The sequence below is a fragment of the Bufo gargarizans genome, chromosome 9, assembly GCF_014858855.1.
Source record: "Bufo gargarizans isolate SCDJY-AF-19 chromosome 9, ASM1485885v1, whole genome shotgun sequence".
In the NCBI taxonomy this organism is placed as follows: domain Eukaryota; kingdom Metazoa; phylum Chordata; class Amphibia; order Anura; family Bufonidae; genus Bufo; species Bufo gargarizans.
In genome coordinates, this window is record NC_058088.1 from 38,674,021 (window position 1) to 38,690,401 (window position 16,381).

Genomic DNA, 16,381 nt, shown 5'->3' on the forward strand with positions numbered 1-16,381 from the left:
GAAGAAGCCACGTGTGGCTCTTGGGTCTCATGGATTTGGCTCCCTGGTTGTTGCCAACTGGAGATACTACTAGCACCAGAACTTGGTGCTATGGTCAAAAAAATGTATATCGCTGGCAGTGAACACTACGGTAAGAAGTGACATAGTTTGGGTGGAGTGTTGGTCCGACCGGCTGAATGAGAATGACCTAGTCATAGGTTGTACATAAGATAATCCGATATAGAAAAGATCATGTTCGGTGTGACCTACATAACTGTCTAAGCTGAACAGAGCCAGGTGAAAGATCTTATGATGGACAATACCTTGGAGGTAAAAGGTGAGTGGCTTCCAGACATTTCTGAGACTGCTCATTACAAGATAAACCATAGAAATGGACAAGTAAAATCCAACTACTTTTGTCTTCTTCTTCCATAAGGGCTCTTTCACACGAGCGGATGCTGTGCGGGTAATCCGCTGCGTGAAAGACAGCCAAGCCCTGCTCCGGACAGCAAAGACACGGAACATTAACATGATTGATAATTCTCCTCGACTCTCTCTGATCTTTTTGCTACAAAATCACAGCGAGATAAAGTTGTCACCGTGATTTTGAAGTAAAAAGATCACAGAGAGGCAAAGAGCATTATCAATCATGTTACTGCTCCGTGTCTCTGCTGTCCAGAGCGGGGCTTGGCTCTTTTTCACGCAGTGGATTCCACGCACAGCATCTGCTCGTGTGAAAGAGCCCCAAGTCTATTGCCACCATGAATCTTAGCCAGAGAAAGGGAACAATATGACCCATAGTTCTGGTAACTCAGCGAAGGAATAACCTAACAATTATTTGGAATAAAAAATAAATAAAGTCCAAAAAGGGATCAAATGCGTAAAATAACTAAAGACCTATTAGTTGCCTGTTAAACTCTCGCTGCTTCAGTGCTCCTCATTGTTCTTTGTTTGGCTGCTGTGATGATGTGAACACACGCCAATAAGACTGCTGCAGCCAATCACTGGCCTCAGCAGTCACGTGTTATACACCACTGAAGCCAGTGATTAGCTGCAAAAGTCAAATGGGTAGGTGGGCACTTGGCTGCAGCAAATAAAGAGCACCCGAGTTGCAGCACTCTGGATGTTGAGCTTCAGTAAAAGGCTCACATGCCTTGTTCTGTAGAGATCACTTCCCAGCAGTCATGGCATTATCATCACAGGTAGGATTACCATTAAAGGTAACTACTATAAAACTGGAGGCAGGTAACAGGATCAAACCCCTGACGCCTGCTGATAGTCACGGCTTACCTCCTCCCCCTCCCTGCACATTGACCACTGCACAGATTACAAGCATGCACTAAAACCATCTCTAGACTACAGTCCATGTGGGTCCTAACAGCACAGACCCGCCTCCTGCTCTTCTCATCTTCCCAATGGTCCTGACCACTGGGGTAGCTGTGACCTGCTTCCTGCCGGCAAGGCCTCTCCTCCTCCTCCAGTAGGGCGTGCACGATCCCTCTGGCTCTTAAAGGGCCAGCACTTGCACATCCTAATGGTTCCTAGTAGTTTCATGCCCACTGCCATAACATGTGCCCTAAGTTGATGATCCTTTTAAGAACTAGCACTCACTTTCCATTAATTCAGCCAATGAGGCTCCATATAATTGAACAATATTTACAAAAGTTTATAAAATAGAAAAAAGAAGCATTGTGAAGTCCATCTATAGAGACCTGATGCCGGCTTCATGTCTACATAACGTAGACAGGCGATTCTGAGCTTGAGATGGCCTTGCGGTTCGCCCAACGGTCGTTTTTCGTGGCGAATTTTGCTAGTTCGCGATTCGCCGAACATATGGCGATATTCGTATGCGCCATATTCTTTTGCATTGCGCTGAACTTTGACCCATGACACATCCATCAGGTGGTACAGGACAGCCAATTGAGACGTTTCAGCACATGGACATACCCCCTACCTTATAAATAAACCTGATCTGGCCGCCATTTTACATTCAGTGTTTTGCCAGTGTAGGGAGAGGTTGCTGTGTGGAGCAGGGACAGGCTGTTAGGGGACACCAAACGTTAGCTAATAGGGCCACAAAAGTCCTTTTAAGGACTGGTATAGGTGTGCTATCTATAGGTGGGAAATACTGAGGGGTGTGAAATACTCATAATATACTTTATAACATAGAAAGTATATTATAGTGCATTTGTATTGTGCAGCAGTTGTGTGCGGTTCTGCTGCGATACTGCAGGTATATAGAGGGGCAAACGTTATTGGAACAACTATTTGCAACAAGTGCGATATACCTGTTGCCCCCCAAAAAACTGATTTAGGGGAGCGATATACCAGCTTCCACAAAATGCTGATTAAAGGGAGTCTGTCACCTACATAACATGTTTTAAACTGATGATATGGATCTGCCTCCCACAGATCCATAACACTGATAGTACCCATGTTTAGTTTTTCAGAGCCTCCAAAGTACCTAAAATGATGTTTTAAAAATATGCAAATTACCTGTGGCAAGTGCCCAGGGGCGGAGAGTGTGCTGAAAGTGCCCAGTGCTCCCCGCCTTACTTCCTCCTGAATCCTCCCCTCTGTATCGTTCGGCCAGCCCTGTATCCTCGCGGCGTCATTCTCATTTAAAACTTTATTTTAGGTACTTTGGAGGCTCTGAAAAACTAAACATGGGTACCATCAGTGTTATGGATCTGCCTCCCACAGAGCTATATCATCAGTTTAAAACATGTTCTGTAGGTGACAGACTCGCTTTAAGGGGTTTGATATACCTGCTTCCATAAAGTACTGATTAAGGGGTTCTATATACCTGCTTCCACCAAATATTGATTGAGGCCTGCGATACACCGGCTTCCACAAAATACTGATTGAGGGGTGCAATATACCTGCTTACACCAAATATTGATTAAGGGGTTCTATATAACTGTTTCCACAAAATACTGATTGAGGGGTGCGATATACCCGCTTCCACAAAATACTGATTAGGGGGTTTGATATACCTGCTTCCACAAAATATTGATTAAGGGGTTCTATATACCTGCTTCCACCAAATATTGATTGAGGCCTGAGAAACACCAGCTTCCACAAAATACTGATTGAGGGGTGCAATATACCAGCTTCCACCAAATACTTATTGAAGCCTGCGATATTCCTGCTTCCACAAATACTGCTCTTCTCTAGAGACTTTGTCAGAGGGTCATTTTGAAAAGGACAGGCAGAGGAAGAGGCAGGCCGTTCCGCAGGGGTGATAGGTGGTCCCCGCTGTTGCTGCCTACTCCAAGATCTCTAATGTCAGTTGTGGTGAAGGTGACAATGATGAAGTGTCGATGGACGTCATGTGGGTGCCCACAATAGAGGAAGAGGAGGGGAGTTCAGAGGGAGAGACGGAGCAGCAGATAGGGAGGAGAAGGAGGAGAAGCAGGCAGAACTCGCAGTGCACAGGAGGCAAAAAGCAGACTGCAAATGTATCTGGAGCGAGCCATCCACCACGCACGGTCATATCTTGCGCTGGCAGGATGCCAGCACATGGCTCAGCGGTGTGGGCTTTTTTTTTAACGTGTCAGCTGCTGACAATAGTTTTGCCATCTGCAGCCTGTGCTGTCAACGCATAAGTCGCGGTAAGCCCAACACTAACCTACGTTCAACCGCCTTAAGAAGGCACCTGGCCTCCCCTAATCGAGCCCAGCGGGACCAACGCCGTCAGAACCCACAAAGCCACACTCCTGGCGCTCCACGTCCTGCCTAACGCCGGATAATCCTCTTGCCCAACTGCTGACCGCTGGCTTGTCGGAACTGCTAGCCCGCCAACTACTGCCATATATACTGGTGGACTCGGAGGCCTTTAGAAATATTGTTGCCATTGGCACACCGCAATGGAAGGTCCCCGGAAGAAAATTTTCCTCCCAGAAGGGCATCCCAGAGATATATGGCCACGTTCAGCGGCAATTTAATATATCTCTGGCACACAGTGTAGGTGCCAAGATACATCTGACCACAGACACGTGGCAGAGAAGGTACATAACTTTTACTGCCTACTGGGTAAACCTTCTGACGGCCATCAAGCAGGTAAACCATGGCACCTGTGTGGATTTTGTGTTACCACCATGGATTGCATGCAGACCTGCCTCTTCTTCTCCTCCTCCGTCTCCTCCTCGGATGACTCCTCCTTTTCTATTGCACCCCCCAAGCTCCCCAGAGCCTATTTGACGTGCCAGGTGAGACGTTGTCATGCTGTGCTGCGGCTGTTGTGCCTGGAAGCCAAGAGCCACACCTGTCCTGCACTGCTTTCAGCTCTGCAGTCACAGGCCGATCAGGGGCTAACCCCACTCAATTTGACAGTTGGTAAAGTGGTGTGCAACAATGGTGCCAATCTGCTGAGCACGCTGAAACAGGGCAAAATGGTACACGTCCTGAACTTAGTCGTGCAGCGATTCGTTGCCAAATACCCCGGGGTCCAGGACATCTTGCGGCAGGCCAGGAAAATCTCTGGCCATTTCAGAAGATCTTACACGGCTATGGCTCACCTTGCTGACATTTAGCGGCGACACCACCTCCCCATCAGACGTCTGATTTGTGACAGCCCGACGCGCTGGAATGTCACCTTGTATATGCTTGATAGGCTGCTCCAGCAGCAACGTGCCGTTATTGACTACCTGTTCGAACTCTGCAGCAGGACAGGTTCTGGGGAGCTTGGTTTCTTTTCACAGCGCCAGTGGCTGCTCATGCGCGACGCATGCAGACTTCTGCAGTCATTTGATGAGATCACCAAACTGGGCAGTCGCAGCCAGGGCACCATCAGTGACATTGTACCTTACGTCTTCTTTCTGGAGCGTGCATTGCGTTGTGTCATTGATCAAGCTGTTGAGGAGCAGGAGCTGGAAGATGAGGAAGTCGCAATGCTGAATGAATTCTCAGGGGGGCTACTCCATCTGAGACAAGTCAGCAGGAGTCTAAAGAGGAGTCAGAGGAGGATGGTGGCTGGAGGGAGGAGAAGCAAGAAGAGCAGCCTTTGAGGAGGACTTTAAACTTTTCGGGGATCCCTGTTGTTGTCAGTGGCTGGGGGGAGGGGACCGAGGACGACATTCTCCTGGGCGATGAGCAGGAGCCAGGGCGCTCCACCCCTTCCAATTTAGTGCAAATGGGGGCCTTCATGCTCCAGTGTTTGAAGAGGGACCCCCGTCTAAAAAGCATAAAGGGCAAGGACCAGTACTGGGTGGCAACGTACTTAGACCCCCGGTACAAACACAAAATGGCGGATATGTTACCAGCATCACAGAGGGTTGGCAGAATGCAGCATTTCCCGTCCTTGCTGCGAGAGATGCTGCATTCTGCTGTTGCGGGCGCTGGCAGAGGAATTTCCACCCACAGTGAAACAGGTGCAGGTACCAATCCTACTGCACCTGCAAGTACAGTGCGGTTAGAAGATGTGTTGGTCACTTCGGATATGAGATAATTCTTGCAGCCAACCCATCGACAGCCGCCCTCCTGATCCAGGCTCAGGGAACGCCTAGACTGACAGGTGTCTGACTACATCGGGTTAATGGCCGATGTGGACGCTCTGAGAAGCGAGGAACCCCTGGACTACTGGGTGTGCAGGCTTGACCTGTGGCCAGAGCTGGCAGAATTTGCCATGGAACTCTTGGCTTGCCCCTTGTCGAGTGTCCTGTCCGAAAGGACGTTCAGCGCAGCAGGGGGGATCGTGACCAATAAGCGCATTCACCTAGCTCACGACAGTGTGGACTACCTCACATTTCTAAAAATTAATGAGGCATGGATTTCAGAGGAATTCAACACCTGTGATGACCACGTGTAATTGAATTTCCTCATGCCAGCCCACACATATCTGCCACCACCCAGAACAAAGAATGGTCCTTATCTTACGTTTATACAGCGGCATAAAAGGCCTTTTCTGTATGCCTAATGATTGGGGCCTTTACTCCACTGGCCTGCAGTAAAATTGTTATCCACTGACCGCCTAATATACCTTCAGCCACATAATCACTTGTTCTTTTATTGTCAGGTAAATGCCTAATTTTTGGGGCCCTTACTCCTGTGGGCTAAAATAAAAATGTTCTAGGCTCCAGCAGGGCACATTTATGAGAGTTTCCCTTTAAGACGCATAAAAATGGCCCCTGATTAAAATATATATTTTAGGTGCAAATTTTTGCCATTGACCCCCCTCTGGTATGTCACTGTCCATGTTATGGGACTATTTGTGCACTTCTAGTAAGTATTTGGTGGCTGCAAATATGTTTAAGGTTCGCTTGCCATTAAAGTGAATAGGGCCCGCCGCAAACACGCGGTTCGCTAACATTTGATCGCGCATTCGCGAAACGTCCCGGCCGATGTTTGTCCATCACTATTCCGAGCATACTGTGCATACATGCCACATTTTAGCAAAGATTGTAAAATTGCTTTACAACAGCCACATGGGCCATAGACAAAATGGTCAGGAGGGGATCCTATTGACTTCTATGGGAGAGTTCTCTAGACCTGCTCTGTGATCTGTGCAGAGGTTATTGTAAAAGGAAAGAATAGATAAGATGTTGTGAATGGTGGATCCTGTCTTATCTATACACAGAGGTGATATCATCACAGGCGGGATTAGAAAGACAGATAAAGAGATGGCTGCAGTAAACTGATCTGTACAGACCAAGAAGTGGAGCCAATTATTAGGCTTAATGTCCAGTGCGAAAACTGCAGGGTTTTATGGCCTTTGTTTAAATATAGATATTGACATAGAAAATTAAAAATAACCATCATTTTTCAAAAATATATGTCCAACATTAAAATATAATTAGGTCGTATTTTGATGACACATTCCTTTAAGGGCTCATGCACACCAACGTATTTTTTGTCCTGGTCCGTTCAGTTTTTTTTGCGTAGGCAGAACCTTTCATTTCAATGGGGCCACAAAGAAAACAGCAATGATTCTGTGCGCATTCTGTGTCTGCATGTCCGCTCCACAAAAAAATACATGTCCCATTCTTGTCTGTTTTGCGGACAAGCACGGACGTCACATGGATTGGTAAATTACCATTTCTGCACCCTGCTATTATCTCTAATGGGCTAACAAAACGTCATCTTATGTATTTTGCTTAGGTCCACTACACTGTGCATTTCTAATGTTTGTAACTTTTATGTTCCCATGTAATGTGCCTGGTTCACCAGCAGGTGGAAACACAGTAGAGCTATAGTTAGGTAGAATGGAACCTTCCATTCCATTCTAACCTCCACCCTGGAGAGAAGTGGGCTACTCCCACTTCCTGCAGGAAGGGTGGGGACTAGTTCTAGTTAGTCTAGCTTATCCCCTAGGGCAGCGGTCCCCAACCGCCGGGCCGTGGCCCAGGACCGGGCCCTGGAGGATCGTTTGCCGGGCCGCGGCGATCAGGGCCGTCTTTAACTCTGTACTAATGAAGCGCTTTCATTATGGAAGCGCTTCATTAGTACAGAAGGACCAGGAAGTGGTGAAGGATCTGTACTCACCACTTCCTGGTCCTCGGCTCGGCTATCGGCTGTGCAGGGCTGCGCACAGCGTGAGGTCGCTCTGTGACCTCACACTGTGCGCCGCGATACACAGCCGACAGCTGAATGAATGAAGAGGATCGCTATGGTGACTAGGAGCAGGAGAGGTAAGTGTTTTATTTTATTTTATTTGCACTGGGGGCTGAGGGCTGACCTGGGGGACATTGGGCAGACATGAGGGGCTAATGGGGGACATTTGGCAGACATGAGGGGCTAATGGGGGACATTGTACTGACATGAGGGGCTAATGGGGGGCTTATGGCTGACATGAGGGGCTAATGGATGACATGGGGGGCTTATGGCTGACATGAGGGGCTAATGGGGGCATTATGGCTGACACGAGGGGCTAATTGGGGGCTTATGGCTGACAGGGGCTAATGGGGGGCTTATGGCTGACATGAGGGGCTTATGGCTGACATGAGGGGCTAATGGGGGCTTATGGCTGACATGAGGGGCTAACGGGGGCTTATGGCTGACATGAGGGGCTAACAGGGGCTTATGGCTGACATGAGGGGCTAACGGGGGCTTATGGCTGACATGAGGGGCTAATGGGGGCTTATGGCTGACATGAGGGGCTAATGGGGGGCTTATGGCTGACATGAGGGGCTAATGGGGGCTTATGGCTGACATGGGGGGCTTATGGCTGACATGAGGGGCTAATGGGGGGTTTATGGCTGACATTAGGGGGGTTTATGGCTGACATTGAGGAGGTTTATGGCTGACATTGAGGAGGTTTATGGCTGACATTGGGGGGGGGGGGGGGGGTTTATGGCGGACATTGGGGGCTAATAGATGGCTAAAGGTTTGGGGGTCTGATCTGAGGTCTGATTAACATTGGGGGTCTGATTGCTGGTCTGACCTGAGGTGTAATGAAAAATTTTTTTTTCTTATTGTTCTCCTCTAAAACTAGGTGCATCTTATAGGGTGAAAAATATGGTACAGTGCAGCAGAGACCATAGTCAGTTTATATAGTCGTTATATAGTGTTATATATTTTAATATGCACCTTGTGTTTTGTTATGCGCGTGAATCGGTCAGCCCCGCCCACCCCCTAAGCCCTGCCCCAGAACCCCCGCCCCCTTTACCCCCCACCCGGTCCCTGGGAAAATTGTCTAGCATGAAACCGGTCCATGGTGCAAAAAAGGTTGGGGACCACTGCCCTTGGGGACAGGTGTGCAGGGGCATGTCTCTGCTGGACGTGCCCAAGCCAGCCAAAGCACCCTAAGCTCTGCTGGCCATGGAGGCCAAAGCTTAGAGCCTCAGAAGCCAGGAGCATAGTTCCTTGGCCTAATCTAGAGACATACCATACAAAGAGAAGTGCAGCAAGCGGAAGAAGCAAAGCCATACAGTCAGCACAGCAGAGCCAGAGAGAAACAGATGTAGCAGAGACGAGTTTGCCTGCCAGTTTTAATGCTAAAGCCTGCTGGGACTAAGACAAAGTCTGTAAACTGTGTTTGAGAACGTGTATGCAAAGTAAAGCTGCTGTTCAACTACATACAAGGTCTGGACCCAATTTGTCTTCAAATCCTTCAATTATTCCCCCTATTTATTGCTTTGGAGCCAAAGCCTGGGGTCCAGCCGTATCCAGGTAGGAGCACCGTGACACACATAAAAGGGACAGTTTAGGCGGCACTATACCACTCAGCATTCCTATACCTGGGTCACATTACATAGAGGGTCCTAGGTGGAGGCGTCTGTTGCAGATGGTTTTTTTTGTGGATCCATGTTTTGCGGACCGCAAAATACATACATTCGTGTGCATGAGCCCTAACACAGAGAAACAATGCCATCAGATACAGGAGATTGTGTCAAAAGCTAGAGAGAGGCATGACTATACAGAAGTATTTGTACGTTCCTCATCCGTGCTCTGTCTCAATAACCTTGGTTGCCATTGCTTGCCCACTAGATGTGCCCTAGACAGGAGAACATCCCAGGCCTCAATCAATTATACTCATTCAGAGAAACCCTACAAGTAAAGCGTGGGGGGGTATCAAAAGTGGTGTAAAGGAAAGCTGGCTTAGTCGCCCATAGCAACCAATCAGATTCCTCTTTTTTTTTTTCAGAGCTCCTTTGAAAAATGAAACCTTGAATTTGATTGGTTGCTATGGGAAACTAAGACCGTTCTCGTTTAGGCTACTTTCACACTTGCGGCAGAGTGATCCGGCAAGCAGTTCCGTCGCCGGAACTGCCTACCGGATCCAGGAAAATGTATGCCAACTGATGGCATTTGTAAGACTGATCAGTCTTAAAAATGCCTGATCGGTCAGAAAAATGCATTGAAATGCCGGATCCGTCTTTCTGGTGTCATCCGGCAAAACGGATCCGGCATTTTTTTCACCTTTTTTTCTGGAAGGACGGATCCGGCACCAATACATTCCTATGGAATAAAACGCTGGCTCATTCAGGAAAGTCTTCAGTTTTTTGGGCCAGAGATAAAACCGTAAAAAAGATTGAACTGAAGACATTCTGATGCATCCTGAACGGAATGTTCTCCATTCAGAATGCATTAGGATAAAACTGATCAGTTCTTTTCCGGTATAGAGCCCCTAGAACGTAACTCAGTGCCGGAAAAGAAAAACGCTAGTGTGAAAGTAGCCTAAACACATATTTTGATAAATCTCTGTTTAAAAACGAGCTGGGAACTGGATGAAGAGTCCATCTTTCTCTGTATTCTGTCTTATTTACAGGACACTCCCCGTTTGTGTCCCTGTAGAGACACCGGCAGTATGAACCTGACGGAAGGTTCCCTTTAAAATCACTAATTCCATTTTTATAGGATCCATGATTGATATTATAGGTTCTTCATAATCCACAAAAATCTATTTTTTCCCTCCCTCGAGTTCTCTCACGTCAGTTAGGTGTTCTGAGCTCCGTGCCTAAAACGCATGCCAACAGCGCAGGCGCTAATCTCCATCTCCCAAACTGGATTTGTCTTCATGAGGCAGATTTATAAATCTTGAGTCTGATGTTATAAGTCTCAATTCGTTCATTAACCCCTCAGAGCAGCATTCACACACACCCACACACCATTTGTGTCGTAATACAGTCAATGCACAGGTGGACGTCTCCATGTGAAAACCCTGAGGTTGCCTTGGGCAATTCTCCCTTTTATCTACCCTCCATTCATGCTGTCTGCTATCCGTCACCAAATGGATCAAATGCCTGCAAGTGAAGGGTCGGATGTGTTCATCGTGTGGAAGAATAACCCACGAGCGGGAGCCCTAATGGAGCCATTAGCTACAATAACATACTAGACCAATAGTCAAAGCAACCGAATATAGGTCTGTAGTGTGTGCATGAGAAATATTATACACTAATATATATATATATATATATATATATATACACACACATATATATATATATATATATATATATATATATATACACACACACACATCTATCTTTCTATCTATAAAACACAAATCAGTTAGTCCAGATAAATGTTTTACAGATGTAGCAGAGCTAAATTGGTCATTTCACTTTTTTGGGCCGTTCAGTTTGGCACTACCTCTACTATACAGAGGCTTTCCTTGCAGTCCTATGCCAAAACGACATACATCACAATGAGTTATGACAAGTAGTTGTCACACACGTCGTTACTACATCAAAATAAAGTAGTTTTTTTCATTGATGTAGCACTGCTGTTTTTACCTTATACGTTTTTTTTTTTATATACATCAATACAACCCTAAAGAGTTAAAGATGACAAATTCAGCTCTGCTTCATCTGGATGTCAAGAAGTAACAGATGTATTCTTTTTCACTATAATCCACATGTCTTCTTGCAGAAATTACAGTAACGTGATCTATATATAATAATTATATTTAGTGATACTTTATTTTGGCTGATTTGGTTGTTTTTCTTTTTCCAGTAAATTCCACTCTACAGGGCGGATGGTACATAAACCGACGAATTATGAAGACATTTTACATTGTAATTTACTAGCAGGTCAAAAAGACAAAGGGTCAGCAATGGATAAAAGGCATCTCGAACGTCATAGACATATCAGGGTATTCCTGTTGTATTAATAGAAAATGATCAAAAATCTATAAACTGCAGACAAGATCACAAACCCCCAATATCAGCCCCATAGTATATGCTATATAATACAGTAAGCGATGTACTTACATCCACAACAAAGGTCTTCTGAGAGTCATCCAGGAATTGGACCTTCAAGTGCAGCATCCTGGTGTGCAAGACAGAGTATGACCTGCTTCCAAGAAGTGCAGCTGCTTGGAAGAATATGTAATGTCACAGGCTTCTGCAGCCCAGCTCCCACCGAAGCAGCAGCTTAGGGTTTAGATCCCCTACATAGAGAAAAGCATTTGCAAGTAACACCTAGCACTTCATTCCCTGGACTGTAGATAGTTTTTTTCCACTTTTACTTCATTTTAATCTATGCAGTGTAGAAAAAAAAAAAAAAAAAAAGAAGGTCACTGGAAACCACCGATAGGCTGCTGTTGATGGATCTGATATGTGTATACTTTGAGCACATAATATTGTAAGAGTACAGTCACACAGTCAGGAGTGGATCATACAAGGAGAGAAAGTATTAAGGACAGATAGGTCTTCTCCTTTTGAATTTACTCCAGGCTTTGGCTTCCAAAACTGCATCAGGAAACCTGACCGTGTGACCATACCTTAAAGGGAACCTGTCATCTGGATTTTGGGTATAGAGCTGAGGACATGGGATGCTAGATGGCCGCTAGCACATCCGCTATACCCAGTCCCCATAGCTCTCTGTACTTTTATTGTGTAAAAAAACCGATTTGATACATATGCAAATTAACCTGAGATGAGTCCTGTCCCTGAGATGAGTCAGGGACAGGACTCATATCAGGCTAATTTGCATATGTATCAAATCGGTTTTATTACACAATAAAAGCACACAGAGCTATGGGGACTGGGTATAGCGGATGTGCTAGCGGCCATCTAGCATCCCATGTCCTCAGCGCTATACACAAAATCCCGGTGACAGGTTCCCTTTAATGCTATGAATTGGCAATGGGTCGGGTTGGCTCATTAACATATTAAAACTTCCTGTCATTTTGATTCATTAACAAACAAATACCAATAAATGGGGGCATTGTCTTTATATCAGTCAGAGATGAGCTGAGCTGTCTTGGTTAGAAGATCCTGGCTATAAGATGGGCACACAGGGAAGATATTTTGTCTGGTTTCCCTCGAACTTTCAATAAACATGAATTTTCGAGCCGACCAATGGTAATACGCGATGCCAGACACTTAGGCTTATCTCCTGGCAGAACAAATGGTGAGGCGTGAAGTCCAGGGATGGTTGCAAAGACCCCATATACAGTTGCAAGAAAAAGTATGTGAATGAAATGGATTTGTGCACAAATTGGTCATAAAATGTGATCTGATCTTCATCTAAGTCACAACAATAGACAATCACAGTCTGCTTAAACTAATAACACACAAAGAATTAAATGTTACCATGTTTTTATTGAACACACCATGTAAACATTCACAGTGCAGGTGGAAAAAGTATGTGAACCCTCGGATTTAATAACTGGTTGAACCGCCTTTGGCAGCAATAACTTCAACCAAACATTTCCTGTAGTTGCAGATCAGACGTGCACAACGGTCAGGAGTAATTCTTGACCATTCCTCTTTACAGAACTGCTTCAGTTCAGCATTCTTGGGATGTCTGGTGTGAATCGCTTTCTTGAGGTCATGCCACAGCATCTCAATCGGGTTGAGGTCAGGACTCTGACTGGGCCACTCGAGAAGGTGTATTTTCTTCTGTTTAAGCCATTCTGTTGTTGATTTACTTCTAGGCTTTGGGTCGTTGTCCTGTTGCAACACCCATCTTCTGTTGAGCTTCAGCTGGTGGACAGATGGCCTTAAGTTCTCCTGCAAAATGTCTTGATAAACTTGGGAATTAATTTTTCCTTCGATGATAGCAATCCGTCCAGGCCCTGATGCAGCAAAGCAGCCGCAAACCATGATGCCCCCACCACCATACTTCACAGTTGGGATGAGGTTTTGATGTTGGTGTGCTGTGCCTCTTTTTATCCACACATAGTGTTGTGTGTTTCTTCCAAACTCAACTTTGGTTTCATCTGTCCACAGAATATTTTGCCAGTACTGCTGTGGAACATCCAGGTGCTCTTGTGCAAACTGTAAACGTGCAGCAATGTTTGTTCTGGACAGCAGTGGCTTCCTCTGTGGTATAGTCCAATGAAATCCATTCTTGTTTAGTGTTTTACGTATCGTAGATTCGCTAACAGGGATGTTTGCATATGCCAGAGACTTTTGTAAGTCTTTAGCTGACACTCTAGGATTCTTCTTCACCTCATTGAGCAGTCTGCGCTGTGCTCTTGCAGTCATCTTTACAGGACGGTCACTCCTAGGGAGAGTAGCAGCAGTGCTGAGATTTCTCCATTTATAGACAATTTGTCTTACCGTGGACTGATGAACAGCAAGGCTTTTGGAGATACTTTTCTAACCCTTTCCAGCTTTATGCAAGTCAACAATTCTTAATCGTAGGTCTTCTGAGAGCTCTTTTGTGCGAGGCATCATTCACATCAGGCAATGCTTCTTGTGAAAAGCAAACCCAGAACTGGTGTGTATTTTTTATAGGGCAGCTGTAACCAACACCTCCAATCTCATCTCATTGATTGGACTCCAGGTGGCTGACACCTCACTCCAAATTGTTCTTGGAGATGTCATTAGTCTAGGGGTTCACATACTTTTTCCACCTGCACTGTGAATGTTTACATGGTGTGTTCAATAAAAATATGGTAACATTTAATTATTTGTGTGTTATTAGTTTAATCAGACTGTGATTGTCTATTGTTGTGACTTAGATGAAGATCAGATCACATGTTACGACCAATTTGTGCAGAAATCCATATAATTCCAAAGGGTTCACATACTTTTTCTTGCAACTGTACATACTGTCAGCAGGTCTTGTTGAAATCAGTGGGATCATCCAGCTTAAGATCAGTCTACAGCCGATAACATGTAGGTAACTGGACTGATGAATTAAGAAGAAGAGTTTGTGCACAATAATACAATACATAAAGATTTTGTCTAACAAGAGCACCACAGCACCTTTTTGGAACAAAGCAGGAGACACAAGACACTATAGTCTCTATAATTTGAAGGCCTAGATTTTCAGATTGCTCTTCTACCTAATATCTTCCCTCAGTTCTGTTCAGTCTATTTGACGTGTACTTTTCTCTAAACACCAAAGTCCTAAAGTGATCAAATAAATATGGTGAAAATCTTAACCCTACATTCATCCAATGTGGTCATTGTGACCTGTGTACTTTAAACAGACTCATGAAGCCCTCATAGGAGTGACACACTGTTCCAAAGTCCAATCTTTAATGTGGAACTTCAAAACCAAAGCAAACAGATTTTAAAATAAAGTGATTGAGGGTCTTCTCCAAAGTGAGCGAGCTAAAATTTCTCATAAAGTTTCGAATATCTCGAGAAAGACCATCTTACCTTGATCTGATATTGCTTTGATCCTAGAGTCTATCTGAGCAGCAGTGGCCAAGGGCCATAAACCAGGAAATCTAAAAGTCCATGGGGTTTTCCAGATAAGAAAATATTCTTGGGTTATTGGATTCTTCAAAGGAAATGGTGACGTATTACATCTCCATCCTTGTAATGTCACCGCAGGAATTATGTCTAGGGCTTTCTGCTCTCACAAAGGTTGCTTGACTCTCTTACCCAAGCCATCTGAAAGGAAGCTACTGGCAGAAATGACCTATCAATTACTATCAACTTATGTTAAACATACAATACAATATCCCTAAAATACTGCAGTTTTCATGATCGCTATTGAACCCTTGCAGTAGTGGGACACTTTGTTTTGTAGACATCAATTCTCTTCATGTGTTGTGTACATTGTGAATTAGGTCAACATTCATCTGGATTACTATGGAAGGTAACTGTCACGGTGGGGAGTGGGGGAACCCCCCCCACCGTATAATGTATGGCAGTCCGACAAGCAACTAGGCCAGAGGCTGGGATAAGGGAGCAGGTCACCTCCTATTGCTTCCCTAACCCATATCAGCGGGCTTGAATGGGAGGACGGCTCATATCCAGGAACCCAGGAAAGGGCTGAGACGACCTGTTCTTCCAATACACAGAAGCACAGGAGTCTCAACCGGCCTAAATGCCAGGGAAAAAGTAAAGACCGTATACAGCTACTGGATCGGCAGGTAAGCACACAGAATAACCCACTTTCCTGCCGCAGCCACAACGACTGGAACCCGAGCATGAGTACAGGTGCCCACACATCATACAGGATATAGTGCAAACAACCACACCCAGGTATCCAGCACACCAACTACTGCCTGGACCCCCATGCAAACAGGATGCATGGCGGCCCGAGGCAGAGCTGCATACAGACTTGTAGTTCCCCCTCTGGGGGACATTGCTGAGACCTTGATGTTCCACAAGGTGGCCCTCAAGCACTGGGCAGATGGATTAAGACGGACATGAGCAAAGTTTCAGCGCTAACAAAGGCTAGAGGACAACTAACTTCAGCCTTTAAGCCACAGGTTACATAAACCTAGTGGCCACACCCAGCCCGGGAGTTAACCCCTCCAGAACAAGACAGGGAAGGAACTAAGCTATAAGGGGAAGTGCGCACACATGCAGAGTAAACGACACGTTGCCCCTGGCAATCGCATGCACGGCAAACAGCAACAAGATCGTGACACCGCCATGACAGTAACACTTTCATTATAAAGTTAGAGCCAGACAACACAGGAGCCACCACTGACAATAAGTGATGTTCACAACTCATCTCTTCCCCCTCCCTGCTACACGTCAAAAGCATGCCCACAACACTCCCCATAGAAGTTAATGCATTGCTTTCTTTGCATTTTAGGTTTATT